General features: G+C 50.6%; 1 protein-coding gene across 1 annotated transcript in view; it reads left to right on the forward strand.

The window, feature by feature from the left end:
* The first annotated feature begins 6,706 nt into the window (after positions 1-6,706).
* SRRM3 (serine/arginine repetitive matrix 3) overlaps positions 6,707-12,466 on the forward strand; it is a 55,072-nt gene continuing 49,312 nt past the window's right edge. Inside the window, exon 1 of the mRNA XM_080679929.1 lies at positions 6,707-6,889. The gene's annotated coding sequence lies outside the window, so the exon portion shown is untranslated. The remainder of the gene's footprint in view (positions 6,890-12,466) is intronic.

A 12,466-nucleotide genomic window follows, 5' to 3' on the forward strand; every position in this document is an offset into this window, starting at 1 on the left:
AAGACCTATGCACAGCTCTGAGGCCAGTGGTTCAGGGGGCAAGCTTGGCTTTGGGTCAGACAGATTGTGACTCAAGTCATTGGCCAGATCACCTATGGATTAGATGGCTATGGGCAGCTCTGAACCTCTCTGACCCTCAGTGATCTCATCTGTGAGATGGACAATGATCCTCAGCTCATGGTCCAGGCCTGGGTAACCTGTCTGCAGAGGTCAGCTTCCCAAGGCCCAGAGCAGGACAGAGATGGGTGGGGAAGAGACTCAGAGGAGCAAACAGAGAAAAGCCAGCACAGATGGTGATGCCATTCACTGAAATGAGTAACACAAGGGAAGGAGCCCTTTTTAGGAAATTAGCAGGCTGATAGGGAAACCAAGATAGAGGTCTATTCCTCTGAGCCAGGGCAAGGGAGTGCAAGGGGTGAGAGTGCTCAGGGGCTCTCCATCTCATGTGTGGTAGAACTGTGAAAATTAGAGGTAATGAGGATGAGCATAATCTCTGGGATACAGCCAAGTTCAAAGTGGGCCACTCTCACTCCTGGGTCCAGGCTAAGGGGAACCTGGGTCTGTGGGGAATTTAATTCCAAGTCCCCCGAGTGGATAAGTCCCAACTCCAGCCAAGGATGGCCTTGGGCCAGGGTGGGGGCTAAACCATTGGCACAGTTGTGAGGCCTTGGGTAGGGGCGGGAATTCCCATGTAAAGTCCTAAGGCAGAGCAGGCAGAGCCCACAATCTTAGAGTATAGCCCCTTCCTTTCTTCTACCACTTCCCCTGGTCCCAGCAAAAGCTTCCTTCCTTCACATTACCACATCCCAGGGATCTGCACCTTCCCAAAGGACCCTAATGAAGGCAATGGCCTGGTAGATTTACAAGTTGAGAGGAAAGCAGGAGACCTAAAGGAGGAGGGGAGACTAGGGGAGGTGAATAGGGAAGGCTGCTGCCTCTGCTCATTTTTTATTAAAGATCTGCTTCAAGGTCAGTCCTGCCCGTCTGCCACAAGGGACTCCTCAATTTCCCAGGCGAGAGAGAGAGAGAGAGAGAGAGAGAGAGAGAGAGAGAGAGAGAGAGAGAGAGAGAGAGAGAGGCTATAAGGGGAGGAAGGAAATGGAGAGGAAGAGGCCTGGGGTGGGCCAGGCAGAGAGGCAAGAGAGGAAGAGGCAGTGTGATTCTCAAACATAGTGTGGACCCAGCAGAGTGCTGGACTCTGAGGGGCCACCAGGGTGACAGCAGGGAAGGGAGCGAGGAGAGAGAAAGCACAACAGCAGAGAAACACTGATGGTTTGGACAGGGGCAAAGAGTGAGCAGTTAAAGTATCAGACAGGGAGAGGGATACAGATGCCAGGTGTTATTATTTTCCAGGTAGCAAGACAGCAGAACATCACTGGCCTTTCCCCTACATCACCAATTCACTGCAAGCTACGACAGTGAGAAGATCTATAATAATTAGAAAAGGAATACAATCCTCAGAGACAGGAATTACTAGCCCCATCTTACACATTAAAAAAAACTGAGGCTCAGTGAGGCTTTCCCAACTCCAGCTAGTCAGCAGCAAATCTGGGCTTTGGGCAAGGTAACAGCCCCAGGCATGTGGAGTATGAGTTCTAGTGTAAATGAGGGCCATCGCATCAGTTCTGCAATTTCAGGAGGGACTGTGGGTCCAACTCAGAGTATGACTCCAGAGATATGGCCGATTAAAGACGACCACCAATTCCTGGCCCCTCCTCCCATTAAGAGATGGAATCTATGTCCCCCACCTTTGAATATAAGTGGGGGAGTGCGATTTTAAAAGGAACAGGCTCTGTAACTGCTTTAACCAATAGAAAGTGGGGAAAGTGATGTGTGTTCTGAGCTTCGGCTTTAAGAGATTAGCAGCTTCTAATTCCCCTTTTTTGGAACACTTGCTTCCAGATCCCTGAGCTGCCATATGAGAAGCCTGACAACTCTGCTAGTGACACCACAAGAGGAGGCCAGAGACTACCTGGAGAAAGCAAGAAGGAGAGCTGAACCCAGCCATCCCCACCAGAGCCCAGACCTTCCAATCCACAACCATTAATCAGCTGAAAAACACCAGGTGATTCCATTTAATGCTTCATGGAGCAGAAGAGTCACTTAGACAAGTCCTGCCCAAATTTCTGATCCACAAACTTGTGAGATATAATAAAATGGTTGTTGTTTTGAGTCATTAAGTTTTGGAATATTTGTTACGCAGCAATAGATGGCCATTAGAGTAGGTCTGGAGAGCACTCAGACACCATTACATTTAACAAGCACTTAAGGTGGTTCTGATGCAGAGAATTGAGGAAACACTTTGAGAAGCACTGGATGAGAGGGAATGACTTCAAAGCCAAGTGCCCCCAAGGTGTGTGTCTACCTCACATTATACAAAGATATAAATGGAAAGAGACAGGCAGAGCCAGAGAAAAAGAGAGCAAAGTAGACTGAGGGGTGGAGAGGAGGAAGAAGGGGGTGGAGGAGGAGTACAGACAATAGCTTGGAGACAGACAAAAAAAAACAGACAACTCAATTCAACAAACAATGATTCTTGCCTCCTCTATGCTGGTGTTGGATATATGGAGTTAGCCATGACCCAACCCTGCCTTCATGAAGTTCATATCCTAGACTCAGGGTGGCACAGAGAGAGGGTGGCAGAGGTAGGGCAAAAAAGAAAGAGCAGAGCTAATTCTGAGGTCAAGGTCACTATGAACCACTTTCTGGGCCTGGGAACTCTGGTGAGTGAAGACACCAGCCTGGCTTGGCCAGGTCTCTCATCACAGGGTCTTTCCTGCCCTTGCCCCTGAGCATGGGGCCCCTGGCAGAGATGATCAGGCACCAGGGGTTGGGAGGACAGGCACCTGGAAAGGGAGTTGGCCCTGGAGCTGGGTGTTGAAGGACATGGAAATAGAAAAAGGTGCTGCAGCAAATATAAAGGCTAGTGGGAGATACAGGGTTGGTTGGTGGGCGAGGAGACAGAAAAGGCAGACAATGCCAAATTTAGTGACAGATTGAAGGCAAGTGAGTTGGGCTATGGGAGAGCTTGAATTGCTCTAGATGCAGGGCTCTGAATCAGACACTGAGTCCCATGTCTACTTTGGAAAGGTTTATTTATGGCACTATTGTTCCATAAAGGTTTATTTATGGCAGAACGTAAAACAGCCAACATTTTGGGTGGTGAAGCTAGGCAGAAGATGGATTGAGAAACCATCAAGAGAAGCATTTAGTCATTCAGTCAACAAATATTTACTGAATACCTACTATGTGCTGAAACTGGGAATACAGCAGTGATCAAAGTCTAGAGTGTGAAGAGAGAAAAACAACCATAAGCAGATGGGTAATATGACAGATGGCGATAAGATAAAAATAAGGAGATATGCCACAGAAGCTATACAAATGGCAAGGTACACACAAAAAGGTGCTCAACATTATTAGTCATCAGGGAAATGCAAATCAAAACCAAAATGAGACACCTATTCACACCTATTAGGATTACTATATTTTTAAAAACAATAGAAAATTATAAGTGGTGATAAGGATGTGGAGAAATTGGAAGCCTTTTGCATTCCTGGTGGGAACGACAATGTTATAGCTGCTGTGGAAAACAGTATGGTGGTTCCTCAAAAAATAAAACAAAGAAGTAATTGCACTTTTGGGTATATACCCTAAAGAATTAAAAGCTGGGACTCAAACAGATATTTGTACACTATGTTCATAGCAGCATTGTTCACCAGAGCCAAAAGGTGGAAACAATCCACATGTTCACTGATAGATGAATGAATGAATACACAACATGTGGTCTACCCATATAATAAAATATTATTCAGCCTTAAAAAGGAAGAAAGTTCTAACACATTCCACAATATGGATGAACCTTGAGGATTTTATGCTAAGACACAAAAAGGCAAATTATGTATAATTCTGTCTATATGAGGTACTTAGAGTAGTCAAATTCATAGACACAGAGTAAAATGGTGGGTGCCAGGGGAGAAGAGATGGGAAGTTAATGTTTCATGTGTGCATTTTCAGTTTGAGTTTGGGTGATGGCTGCACAACAATGTAAATGTACATTTAAATAATTAAAATGGTAACTTTTATGTATACTTTACCACAATGATTCTTTTAAAGGAGTGAAAAACAGTATTGGGTGAGGAGATGCTGTTTTATATGGGGAGGTCTTGGAAGGGTTCATTTATCAAGTGCTATTGGAGTAGAGATGCGTGTTCCAGGAGAGAGTAAATGGGGAGGGGCGGGTACTTTTCAGGGGACCAGGACCAAGCAAGGCCTGGCCCAGTCAGACACCATGGGGAGGGGGGTGAAGAGGAGGTACAGTTCCAGGAGGTGGAAGGTCTGTAGGAAGAAGGGGGAACTGGAGGACTCAAGGTCTCACAGGGTTCTGACTTGAGACTAGACTTAAAGAAGGAGGGTGGATGGATCAGGGGCCCAGAATGAAGTAGACAGCCCCTCCAAAGGTTTACTTGAAGAAAGATTGATGAAGGGACTCTGCACAGAGGTGTGGGTGGGATATGAGAATGGAGCAATAAAGAATAGAGAAGCACCAGAGACTTGTAACAGTGGGAACTGTTATCACCTCTAGGCCTCAGGTGCCACAGGGAAGGAAAAAATGCCAGAACTTAGCCAGAAAAACTGAGCTGTGGACAAGGGGCTATTGGACCAGAGTTGGAGAGGAGCTCAGCAAGGGAATAAATACTTAACTTCTCTCTCCTCCCACCCTTCATTCTCCTGGCGATACTTCCTCTCAGATGAATCCAACCAGAAGTCAAGAGCAAGGGAGCCTGGGTAACCTGTCTGCAGAGGTCAGCTTCCCAAGGCCCAGAGCAGGACAGAGATGGGTGGGGAAGAGACTCAGAGGAGCAAACAGAGAAAAGCCAGCACAGATGGTGATGCCATTCATTGAAATGAGTAACACAAGGGAAGGAGCCCTTTTTAGGAAATTAGCAGGCCGATAGGGAAACCAAGATAGAGGTCTATTCCTCTGAGCCAGGGCAAGGGAGTGCAAGGGGTGAGAGTGCTCAGGGGCTCTCCATCTCATGTGTGGTAGAAAGATGGCCCAAGGAAGGTAAGAAAGCTTGCTTCCAGCCAGCTTGCAGGCCCTCTCTCCTTCTCCCCTGAAGCAGCTCCCACTGTAAAGCTGGAGAGTGGAGCAGGGGCTTCAAGAGGCAGATGAGGGGGAGGGCAGGAGGAGGTATGCCTAACTGGGGCAACGTATTCCTAGGCATAGTCTCAAACAGAGTTGAGGCCAGGGCTTGGTAGAAACCAAATCAATGTGGTGAGGTTTAAAGCCAACTTGACTTAATTTAAGAAATGGGCTTCACTCTGAGAGGATACCCTCCCTGCACCTTCTCTGGCCTCCCCTACACCCTCTCCACACACCCAGCCACAGATAACCAGGCAAGGAAAGGCCTGCAGGCCCTCCATGGGCCCTTCCCCAGCCCTTGGTCTGCTGACTCCCTGATCAGCCAGGCAAAAGGGGCAGCCCCTCCCAAACAGGGGAACAAGCACACTGGTGCTAGGCCAGCCCAAGGAAAACCCCAGCAGATGAAATATTCATGCAGCCAGAAGGCAGGAGACCAGCAGAGGACTCGCTGCTGGGGCTATGGGGCTGTGGTAATGGCAGTAGCAGCTGTAGCCCATCCCTCTCCCACATCCCAAGTTTTGTTCTACAGACTGGGTTGGGCCTGCAGTATCAGGATCACACACACACACACACACACACACACACACACACACACACACACTGAAGATGCATGTGAGGGTGGGATGAAGAAACTTGGGGGGAAGGAAAAGAGAGAGGAGAGGAGGAGGGCACACACAGACTCCAGACACAGACAGACAAACACACAGTTATACATATAAACAGATAGGCACACATGCACATAAACACGCACAGACTCACAACAAACATATATTTGACCCAGGGATGACTTTCAGTGTCATATAAATGCCTTCTTAAAATCTGCCTCACTTGCCTCACCCTAGTCCCAGCCCTGCTCATGCCTACTCAGGTACTTCCAGCCCTGCTTGCTGAGGCAGGGAAGCTTCCAAGGGGACACCACTGGGGGCTCCAAGCAAAGGCTTCCACGTTCCTGGCTTCCACTAGGGAAAGGTTTCTGGGCTCCCAACTCCCACTGGGAGCCCGCCCCTGAATTTCTGCCACTCAGCCAGCTCACTCAAGGAAAGGAAGGCAGGAGCCACAGAACAGATAGATCATCCAAAATCAGGAAAAGTAACCAAAGGGTGACTTGAACTCAGGACTCCAGATGCCCAACCGAGCGAGCACTATGGAAGGTCCAGCGACTCCAATCTCAAAATTCCTCTCATCCATTGAGACGTCCTCTACTAGCACCCCACCCGATCTCAGTCCGGCCACCAGGATGCACGATGAAAGGGGTGTTCTGGAGGCGATTCACAGGTGGGCCCTCTTAGACATCTGCTGTGCAGTGTCCTAGCCAGAACTCAGCATCCCGAACTTCACTCCCAGCTCCAAATAAATAACCTCCCTTGCTCCGGATGCCTCTTGGGTCTGGCGTGCCCCCACCCGCAAGGAGTGGAACAGACGTCCCTGAGTGGAAATCCCCCAATGCCCCATTTCTCGCCTCTGCTGCGGGGTGGAGGGGCCTCCACACCTATAGAGGGCGCTGTGGGCGCCAGTCCGCTCTGGCCGGCCGGCGGGCAAGCAGGCCGCCTCCATGGTGGTGCGCTGTCCAGCATTTCAGCAATCGGCGGCGGCGGCGGCTCCCGCGAGGAGACAAGAGGGCGCGGGGCTGTGGAGACCCGCGGAGCTGCCCTGCCCAGCTGAGGAGGTGGCCCGGAGGCAGTCTGGACAAGCGGGGCGGGAGAGCCTGGCTCGAGCGGCTGGGGGAGCGCGGCAGTCAGCAGGGAGGTGAGAGCCCCTGGTGGTGCGGGGGCATTTCCCAGAGGGGCTGGGGCGGGGTAGAATCTCGGGCCTCCCTAGCTGGGCTGGGGAGCTCAGAGTCCGCAGGCCCCCTAACAGAGGGTAGGTTGGGGGACTGCTGGGGTGTTTGGTCGGGGATGCGAGGCACCTGGAGAACAGAGATGAGGAACGTTGTTCATTTCACAGAGAGGAATGGAGAAAGTGAAAACCCTGCGGGATCATGGACAGACTCTTCTGGGTATAAATGACCATGGCCTGCCCATGAGAATACTGGAGAGCCCTCCAACTGCAGCCCAATTGCCCTCCCTCAACTGAGGAGTAAGACCTGCTCCCTAGGGAAGGGAGAGACCCTGTGGAGATGCTGGTCACTGGGAGTGGTGGAGGGACCAGGCCCCCATCTGAATGCTCGGCTTCTGTCCAGCAGGGAGTAGCCCCTTTCTCACCTGCCCATATGCCCCTGGGAAGGCAGGAGCTGGCAATGAGAACTGGGTCTCACACAGGGTGGCATTTACCCTCACACTGGGAAGAGGATGGAGGACATCGAAGTGAAAATAGCCACTAAGAGTTTAGTGGGGTTCTCTGTGGGCTCTCTGGGTGCCCAAGGAGAGTTTCTGGAGCTCAGAGTGGGCCTAAACCCAGAGCAAATCCCTGGTAAAAAGAAGATATGAGAGAAGAGACGCAGCCTCTGTCGTGCATCCTCCTCCCCCTCCCTCTCAGGGCTCCTGTCTGGACAGTGTTGAAGCCTCCTGCAGTTCCTGCTCCTGACAGCAGGTTCATTGTGGGGAAGAATTTGGGGGAGAGCAAGAGAAGGGCAGCCAGTTCTGGCCTGGGACCCCAATGCCTGTGCTCTATCTTAGCCATAACTTCTCACTCCCCTGAGACCTCATTCACTCACCCACTTCTGGCAACAGGGGGCCTGTGCTGGTCTTTTGTCCTAAGTCAAGAGAAAAGGCAGACACTTTGATGGAGAGCAGGACAGGAACTGGAGAATTTCTCTGTCAAGGGGGCATCTTAAGGTCATGTTCCCAGCATGTGCCAGATTCTTCCCCAGCCCAAAATAGGACCAAGCTGGCTAGGAAATTGCTCCCACATAACACCAGCTTCTTGGTTCCTTAATTTCATAACCCATCCCACTTTCTTGTGAGGGGTGAGGGTGGGGGGATTCTTGAAGTGTGAATAAAGACTTGATTGGATTTTAAGAGGTGGGGTGGATAGGTTTGGAGTCATGGATTATGATGTCTGAGAGACATGGGTTCAAATTTAAGTTACATGACTTCAAAAGCCACTTAACTTTCTGAGCCTGTTTCCTGATTTGTGAAACAAGTATAGTGTTAATATTATCTACTTTGCTGTTCAAAGAAATAATCCAGATAATGGATGGGAAACTATTTTTAAGCTGTAAAATACTGGGCAAGTGTTAATAAATTGAATACAAGTAAGAATTTCTTAAGAAGGAGCTGGATAAAGGTGGAAAAGTTTTTAGCATTGTCTAAAGCACATCTTTCTGTTCCCAGGGGATGTGGGCATTGGGTGAGGGACTGATACCAGCTCCATGCTAGGCACAATGCTACATTTGACTCAGTAAATCCTCACAAAAAACTTCACAAGGCAGCCATCGTTGTCCCTATTTCACAGCTGAGACAAGAGATTTGACTGACTTTCCCAAGGTCATGAAGCCACACAAGCTGTCTTCCCTAGGGCAGAAGTGGAGCTGATGACCTGTCCCAGTCCCTTGGTATCAAAGCTCAGTAAAGTGTCAGTTTCTTGACTCATGCTGCCAGCTTTCCAGGTGGGGAGCCTGAGGCATATGGGTGAAGGGCAGGTGTGCAGTGCAGGAAGGAACTGACTCCCTCAAGGTCAGCTGGGATATTTGGAGGTGGAATGTGCTTTGAACTGGCCAGCTGGGTACCCCCACCTCAACCCACCCCTGCCACTGTCATTCATGCCTGCCAAAGGAGGAGTCTGGGTCTGACAGGCCCATCTGCTCACTGCTGCACCCATTCTTACCTCCTCAGCCTGCCAGGTTCTTGCTGACCTGGGCAAGCTGGGCACTGCCAGTTCCTTTCTGAAGCAGTTAGTCCTCACCCCTGAGATGGGGCCTTGGTCACGAGCAACTGCCTCATGGCTGTCCTGTGCCTCCTCTACTGACTTTTTCCTTCCTCTGACCGCTTCCTACTGCCTTCAGGGGCAGAATCAAGCTCCTCCTGTCCCAGCAGTCAGCCTAGGGCTCTGCTGAGGAGATGAGAGGAGCCCACCCTCTTCTTTAACTCCTATACTCTGAGCCCCTGCCATAGACCTGTCACTTCACATACATTATCTCTTTTCATCCTCATAACCTGGTCCTTTTCACAGAGGAGCAGAATAAGGCCTGGAAGGGATGTGACTTTCCCAAGGTCATGGAGTAAAGTCTTGGAGCAACCCTAGCCCACTGCCTAAGGGGCCCAGTGTGGCTTCCACACACAGGTTCCCTGGGGGAGGGTCATCCAGAGCACCGTGGGCCAGTGGGGGTTGGAGGGTGGCATGTGGTGGGGTGATGAAAGGGCTCTGGGACAGGAGTCCAAAGACTTTCTTCCTGGGCCCATCTCTGACCTGGCTTCTTGTGTGACCTTGAACAGATCTCTTTCTTCTCTTGGCCTCAGTGTCCTCAACCACAAAATGATAGGTCTTGAGTAGATGACCCCAAAGGTCCTGCTAGCACCAAGATTTTTAAATCTCTCTGCTCTATAAATCTGTATGTTGGGAATCCTGTGGTTCCATCCGCAGAAATAGAAGTCACCTCCAGGGTTTCAAGGTTTGATTTATTCACTGGAGCTGAGATTTAAAATGTACCCATCCCTCCCACCTATAAACTTGAGGTTTTAACTTAAGGGAGAAAGCATAACTTAGGCCCAGTAGCTCATCTGGACATTCCAGCCAGAAGCCTTCTGGCCCAGGATTTGAGATGACCTGCAGGTTCACTGAAGATGCCCTGCACACACCTCCCAGAGTTGTTTGCCAGAGTCCAGGAGGCCCCAAAGCACATATGCACAGGCCCCTTGTCCAGGTGCAATGGTTGAGGCTTATTCATGGAGTCTTGGGGACAGGGAGGGATTTTGCAGCTGTTGCTCTAAAGCAGTGGTCAGCAAACTGCGGCTCTCGAGCCACATGCGACCGACACCCCCACTTCTTCTAACGCCACTTCTTCAAAATAGACTCGCCAAGGCCGAAAACCAACTTCTGCGCATGGGCCACGAAGTTTCACTCGCACTGTACGTGCGCCCCCGCACGTGGTATTTTGTGGAATAGCCACACTCGAGGGGCCAAAGAGCCGCATGTGGCTCAAGAGCCACGGTTTGCTGACCACTGCTCTAAAGAAAGGACGCAGGGTCCTGCAGAGGGGGTGGGTCAATATGGTAATTAGTCCAGGCCCAGGGGGGAGGGGCAGCCAGATAAGAAATGGAGAAGTTCCCTCTTAATTCCAATGTCTGGGCTCAGTGAAAGGATGGGGAGCTCAGAGGGAGAAGCGTTTAGTGAGGAAAGAAAGGATCAGAGAGAATGCCCACAGTGAGAGTGGATTCAGAGAGGAAGGGCATAGGAGGTGCTCAATGAGGAAACAGTGAGAGGGTGGGAAGAGCAGAGGGGCCTATGAGAGTGAAGGGCTCATTAGAGACCCCAGCCTGACCCAGCCTAGATCTTCATAGTGGCTTAGTGCCTGCTGACACCTCTGGGTTTCTGCCCCCTCACCTTCCTCTGGATCATGAGCCCAGGAGGCACAGCTCCATCCCCAAAGGCCAAGTCCTATTGATTCTTGTCATCCAGAATGGGGCTCTCAGGGGGCTTAGGCAGGTGTGCCAGTTCCAGGTTGCCCAGGCTGACTTTTGGCCTGGGAGAAAGACCTCAGGGGCCATGTGGGCCTTGGCTCCAGAGCAGCCCCAACCCCTAGGAAATCCCACCCTGCCACCAAAAGCCAGCCGTCTGCAGCACCACTTCCTGGGCAGTCAGCCTGGCCTCAGCCTCCTGCCACCCCCACCCTGGCCTGCTGCCCACTGCAGAAGCTTCTTTGCCAGCTGGAGCTGGTGGGCAATGCCATAGCTCCCTTAGCATCCTGCCGGGGCCTGTGAGAGCCATGAGGCAGCCTGGACCCAGTGAACAGGACCTTGGGGTACAGGCAGCTTACTGCACTGGGGAGCTCTTGGCCTTCATTTTCTAGCATTGAGTATGGCCTACTGGCTTTGAAACCTCTCCCCATAATGAGCCCCTTCCCACCACATCCCCCAGAACTCCCCAGGATGGAGACAGGTAAAAGTAAGTTTCAATGAAGTCTTTTTATTAAAAAAAAAAAAAATGACACATCTTTATTGTACGAGATTTGGGAAGTAGAGAAAATAAGAATCATCAAAGATAGCTACCACCCAAAGAGAGCCACTGTGAACAAAGCAGGGGGGAGAATTCCCTTCCAGGATTTTGTCCCTGTGTTCACAGGTACTTAGAGTTAAATAACTGGGAAGATGCTGTTAGGGAAAACAGCATCCTCTTTTTTCACTCTATCATGAGAATTTTCTGATGTCTTTAAAGATTCTTCAAAAAGCTTACAATTAATGGCCGTATGAAGGCTGGGCATGGGTGGAGTTGCTTCCCAGGGAACCAGTGAAAGTTGCAGGGAGAACCTTGCCCCTCCTTTGCCCTCCTGAGTGGGGCACACCTTCAGGGGCTGCTGGCTGTGGTTTCCCGTTGAGGATGGCTATGGGGCTGTGACACTGTCATCCAGGGACTGAGGTGGGCCTGTGTCCTCAGTCGACCCGCTGCCAGCACAAAGGTGGGTAGGGTCAAGGCATGAGGGAGTCATACATCCCCTGAAGAGGGTGAGAGCCTGGATCCAATAAAACCTTAGAAGAAAGAGCTCAGAACTGGAAATCTGGCAACTGCTAATTTTCTGGGCTCCGATCTCACCTGGGCCCCAACCTCCACAATCAGGTCTTAATCTTCTCCTGTAAAATGGGCAAACTGATACCTTCCTCCACGTGTGCCATGAGAAGTGACTCAGGTAGTGGGTCTGAATGCTCCCGAGGAAGAGAATACCTAGTGTACTCCCCAGAGATGGTGGTCATGTGAGTGTGTGACCACACAATCAACATCTATCACTGCCCCCTATATTCTGGGCACAGTAGGAACACTGGGGACACCCTGACCTTGAGGAGCTCCCAGACTAGTGGAGGGAACTGACAGTGACAACCTATTGAGATTCTACTGGGACTAAGATGTCCAGTGATGTGGCAGCCAAAGAAGGCTTCTGGGAGAGGGACATTGAAGTTGGGCCTTGGAAAATGACAGGGAAGGGAAGGTACCAGACAGAGCAGACACAGGCATGGCACTCCAGAAAACAGCATGGGCAACAGCACAAAAGTCCTGGTGAACTTAAAGGGACAATGAATGACCTAATATAGCCATAGCACAGAGGGTATTCCTGGATAGAAAGGCCAACCAGGGGGAGTGGTGGTCTGGCTCAGGTCTATGAGGACCTTGAAAACCACTGTAAAAGCTGGGAATTTATTTGGAAATCAATGGGAGTCATGGAAGGCTTTGGAG

The sequence above is a fragment of the Plecotus auritus genome (genome assembly GCF_963455305.1).
Source record: "Plecotus auritus genome assembly, chromosome: 7".
In the NCBI taxonomy this organism is placed as follows: Eukaryota; Metazoa; Chordata; class Mammalia; order Chiroptera; family Vespertilionidae; genus Plecotus; species Plecotus auritus.